Genomic DNA, 6000 nt, shown 5'->3' on the forward strand with positions numbered 1-6000 from the left:
GACAGACATGGTTCGTTCTCAGACCTCTTTGTGATCTTGGAAGACATTTCCCTTTGGCCTTAGGTCTGACCACTGATTGGTTGCGGGGCTTATTCAACACCCGTTGGTCAGCCACATTCTTTTTCTTCTCCTCCTTCACTTTCTCAACAGTAGGGGTAACCACTATTAGCTCCTTGGCTTTCACAAACTTCACTTCCTTGGAGACATTGATAGCTGAACTGCTTTCTCTAGTATATCCCAATCGGGTTTTAATGGAGAAAGGTTTTTGATAAGAAAGGACTTCATCAAGCTTCTTAGTGGAGACCCTCTCTATCTTCGCATTTGCTTGAACCACCTCAAGCTCAAGGAATTTTACCTTTGTGTAAGCTTCGGTTAGCTCACCATTCAGCGTCTCTATTTCACACTTGGCCTCCTTATAACATACTAGAAGACTTCTATAGTCCTCCTCTGCCTTTTTCATCTTTTTCATAGCTGCCTTGGCCACCCTTGCATATTCTCCTGACTTCTTAAGGAGGGAATCGTAGTTTTCTTGAAGACCCGTATTACTTTCATCTTCTTAAACATTCGATTCTTCTACAACTCCCATTGATTCCTCATCACTATGCTCCCCAAGCTTTTCTACAAGCAAACTCAAGTCCTCTAAAGACTCAACATGATCAATAATCATAAAAGCAGAGTAATTCCCTTCTCTGTCACAGCTTTCCTCCGAATCAGAATTGGAAGAGTCTGAGTCACTAAGAGTGGTGGCATACACCTTACCTTTCATTCTCAAATAATTAGGACATTCCTTCTTGAAGTGGCCATGTCCATTGCACTCGAAATAGGTGACTCCTTGCGTAGATTGGGACACCTTTCCATCTTTCCTTTTCAATTCCTTTTTCTCCTTTCCAGTACTTTGGAATTTCCCTTTATCACCAAATTTTCCATTGTTCTTGAATTTTAAGAATTTTCAGAAATTTTTCACAAGGTAAGCAACATCCTTTTCGACAACATCCTCATCTGATGAGTCATGAGTCTCTACCCTTTCATTAATAGTCTTAAGAGCAAGAGATTTGCTATTCCTTTGTGTTGGCAACAACAGCTCATAAGTCTGAAGTGAGCCAATCAGCTCTTAGACTTTGATATCATCAAGGTCCTTGCTCTCCTCAATTGCTATGACCTTTGCACGGAAGCTCTCCGGCAATGAACAAAAATTTTCTTAACTATTTTCGAGTCCTTTGTTTTCTGCCCCAAGTTGAACTTGCTGATGACCACTTCATTCAGCTTGCTATAGAAAGAGTCAAAAGACTTGTCCTCATTCATTTTTAGCTCCTCAAACCAGGTGGTCAACATCTGCAACTTGGTGTCTTTCACCTTCTTTGTTCCTTTGTAAGTGATCTCCAATATCTCCCACGCCTCCTTGGCAACAGTGATGTGAGATATCCTATGGAACTCATCTGGAGATACACCATAAAAAATAGCCTTTAATGCTTTACTATTCGCATTAGACGCTGTAAGAGATGCCTTATCTCACATGGATTTGGTGGCCTCTAGCCTAGTCCATACAATATCAACGGCATCCCAAACAGTTTCATCTATTGAACATAAAAATGCCCTCATTCAGACTTTCCAAAAGGCATCCAAAAAAATATGGTGGAGCATTTAAAGATTGAGACTAGTCCATCTCAAACGGGGTCAAGGATCACACTAGGGTAATTAAACCACAGCAAGTGCACCCACTCTAATACTAATTGAATGTTCAAAATGAGTGTAAAACACCCTTGAATGATTAGACCCCCAAATTACAAATTATCAATTCAAGCTTATCAACAAACAATGTACATGTGAAAAATATGAATAAGCTAAAATAGAATTGATAACATAATCTAAACCAAATAAAATCACATCCACAGTAGAAATTAAATGGCAAAGACTAAGGGAAGAGAGATGCAAACACAAGGACAACATAGCGATATGTTATCGAAGAGGAAACCGTAGTCCTTGGTGTAAATCCTCTCCACCGCCCTCCAAGCAGTAAATAATCCACTAGAGAATCAAGTTGGGATACATGAACAGCAGAAGACTTGTAAAGTTGCGATTTACAACAATATATTTAGTTGGCTTTTATTCCGTACCAAATTTGATTGTAATTTTATTTAATCTTTTGTACCCTGTATTTATTGTAGGATATGATTGTAAGGGTTGTGTGATAGAGAAAGAGAGTGTGAAGACTCAAGCTATTGAAGACTAAAGAGGTTTTCACGGGTATCTCAGGACTTAGCATCCCGCGAAGTAATGCATGTGCCCTGCACATGATTGAAATGCGAAGAGTTAATACAGATGGAGACAGCTGTGTCTTGCGAGTATTTCGTGGGTAAAGCCTTCCCACGAGACATTCTATTTTGCCAAACTATATTATCTGATACACACTTTCTGTACCCACACTATATATACCCACATTACCCACAAATGTTAAGGAGTGCTTCTGAGAGAAAACACTAGCCTCAAACCTTGAGAGTTAGAGATTATCATACCCATATATGTCATACCCCAAACCCAAGAGGGTCCACGGCATGGGAAATCACATCTCAAAGTACCTGTAGATTTTTTTTTTTTCTTTCTTTCCTTTTTGAAAATACAATTCACAAAAGTTATATCAAGTTCTAATATCAAGAATTACCCTTATAATTCCATTGAATATACTCTCAGAGTAAGTCAGAGCTCTAAGCATTAATTACAATGACCACTGGCCACAAAATAATAGAGGTCTGAATAAATAATTACATATCAACAGCTTGTCCCATCAATGGAAATAAAGTCACAATCACTATAATATACAAAAGAATGAGTCAAGCCTATTCTAAGATGTACAATATATAATATCTCCATTACAAAAGTTTAGCCTCCGTCAGTAGTTAGTCTAACTACTATTAGCCACCAAAAATTTGTCTCAAAAGATTGTTGCCTACTCTGAAAAGTTTATAAATTAATGGGATGAGATAGAAACCAGTAAGTAGCATATTTAATGGGGGTGGGGGAAATGCACGTTTCATCTTCAATAATAATAATAATAATATGACAAGAATGATTTAATAATGAAACACAAAGTTTCTTAAAGTAAATATCTTGAAACTATATACTATAATCTGTGAGCACTAACAATATAATTTCTAAAGCCATAAAATCTAATATACGGTAACTTATCATAAATATACCATACTACTACATAAACCAGTCAGGGGATCCACCCATTCACAACTGGCATGATATTGTCCTCTCTGGTATGCAAATTCTTGGCCCCGTGGACAGTAGCCTCACCCATACCCTTGAGGTTTTTCTCTCCCCCCATGGGTAGCAGAGAGAGCGCGTCAAATAGGACCTCTCTTGCATGTGGTCTCTTGGCCCCATGGGTAGCAGCCTCACCCACACACAATCAAGGAACCTCTTCCCTCCATGGACAGCAAGGAAGAACGCGTCATCCAAAATGAAAAGGCATTGACTTAGATTTGATTCCATTGTCACAAAGACTACGGAAACTAAATCGGGTGATCACCAGGAAATCACACATGGCATGGTGTTAAAACAACTCATAGGTTACATTACTTTGAAACACATAGTCCATATCCAGATAGTTTCAGAAAAAACTTAAATAATCTCACTTCTACAAAGTTTGTAAGGTTTCAACTTTATTCTTGTCAAACAAATTTTCTAGCAATTTCCCAAGTACTAAGACAAGATAAGCATCTTTAAATTTTCTAATATACCATAACATCCAAGATTTCCTTATTAAAGATTAAATAAAAGATGCTCATTTTTCTATATCAACAATTCATGCATTTCCCCAAACGCAATACAAAATATGATGCATTTTCATATATGATCATATATATATATATATATATATGTATGTATTTATATATATATATTGAGGTTATGACACAATAGTTTTTAGAAAAATATAGTTTCCATAAGTAGTTTCCAAAAGTATTTTTAACCCAAAAACAACATGATTATTTTCCAAAATCCCATTAAAAAGCTACTTACCTCGCAACCGCAAAATCCTAATTCTCCAAGCTCCAAGGGAGATTAGCTAGAACCTAAACAATATCAAGCAAACCTATCACAATGAGCACAAAGTTTGAAATTGTATCTAACTACAAATTAGGAATTGCCAAGTAAGAACTTAATTAGGAAAGCCTAGTATTCAACCTTACATGTAATGTATTCCACTTCCAAAATTTCTCAAAACACTTTAATTTGCAAGGCATAGACTCCCATTTATACTCATAAATCATTCAAGGTGTCATATCTAACATCAAAATCTCCACACTTTATAAGTATTTCCCACAAGATTTATATAACATCATCAAGTGACCCATGACACCAAAATCATAATTTTCTCCAAGACAAACAATTTAAATCTTTAACTAGGTCCAAATAATCAATAAAAATTATATTCACCATCTATCACATGTTATAACTCAAAACCTCTAAATTTTCACAATAATAGGCCTTAGATATCCATCATTGTAAAAATCATGAACTCACTCATTAAATACATCTACCAAGACCAAAACCCATACATATAAACACATGAATATCATTTCCAAAGCTCTTAAATCACATGAATATCATTTCTAAAGCTCTTAAATCACATGAATATCATTATTAAAGTTTGGGTAAAATAACCTCAAACAAGAACATAATACCCATCAAAAGAGATTAGAACTTTTACCTCAAATAAAATGATGAAGATGCTTTGGGGTTCCTAAGTATTTTTCTAGTAATCTTGCCAGGAAAATGATGGTGAGATGGTGTGGTTTGGAGTGGAGGCCGGTGGGTGAGTTTGGAAGTGAATGTGTGTGTGTGTTTAAGTAAAGAGAAAAGAAAGAAAATGAAAGAAAGAAAAGAGAGAGCCGGCCAAAAGAGAGAAGAGAGGTGGGTGAAAATGAGTGATAGGGAGTGGGGTTAGGTGGGGGGCACGTGGGAACTAAAAATCTGACTTGACCCCTTTTTTTTATTTTTTTATTTATGACAGGGACGTTACAATATATCTCTACACATATGCTTGTGGATTTTCCTCAACTCCTACCTCTCCATTTCCATACCATTGAGAGGTTGATAACCCAAACACTTATCACACCCTTTCAGAGTGTCAAGTGATGGTTTGGTACTGCTAGGAAGCATTAGAAGAAGCCAAGGATGGCAGATGCAACATGGAGCTTGTTGCGGGATCCGGAGAGCTAGACAAGACACGGTTCCGAGAGTTTCGCGACTATTTCGCGAGTAAGGCTTATCAACAAAATACAAGTGAAATACCAGCGAAATACCAGCGAGATACCAGGGAAATTTTTGTGGGAAACTAACCAGCGAGATACAAGCGAAAATTTCCAGATCAGCTTTTTATAGGGTATTTTGTGGGACATTTGTTTTAAACGCCTCCCATCTTCTTCCAAACCCTTGTTTTAATGTTTCTACATCAAAACCCAACTGAATTCAAGTGTTTTTCATTCCATTAACATCTCTAAAGTAATCTTTAACACTTTTCATTGATTTTGATCCTTAAATTATGTTTTTGGGGGTTTTATGTTCATAATTGGGATTTTCTCAAATGGGAGTTGGAAAACTTAATTTTTGTCAATATTTTTTATTGGGCTTTGTTTTAAAATGATAATTTACTTTGGATGTTGGCCCCTTGTGGCAAAAATAATATGTTTTTAGGCAATATTTTCATATGTTCATGCATTGTTTAACATACATGCGTAGTGTGTGTACTCTAAGTGCTTGATAAAATGCCCAAGTGGCATTTTGTTATTGTTTTGGTCTTCGATGAGTACCAAAATTTGGGGATCACCATAATTATTTATGTTAATCATGTTTTGGTCATTGGTGGTGTGTTTTATGCACTTTAACCCGTGAGTGCTTATTCATGCATTGGTCATGCATCTCACATGCACACTAGATGCACCTTGCTGCACACACTCTAACACTTAACATGTTTTACACTTTACTCATGCTAGT

Source organism: Quercus lobata, chromosome 4 (genome assembly GCF_001633185.2).
Source record: "Quercus lobata isolate SW786 chromosome 4, ValleyOak3.0 Primary Assembly, whole genome shotgun sequence".
NCBI lineage: Eukaryota > Viridiplantae > Streptophyta > Magnoliopsida > Fagales > Fagaceae > Quercus > Quercus lobata.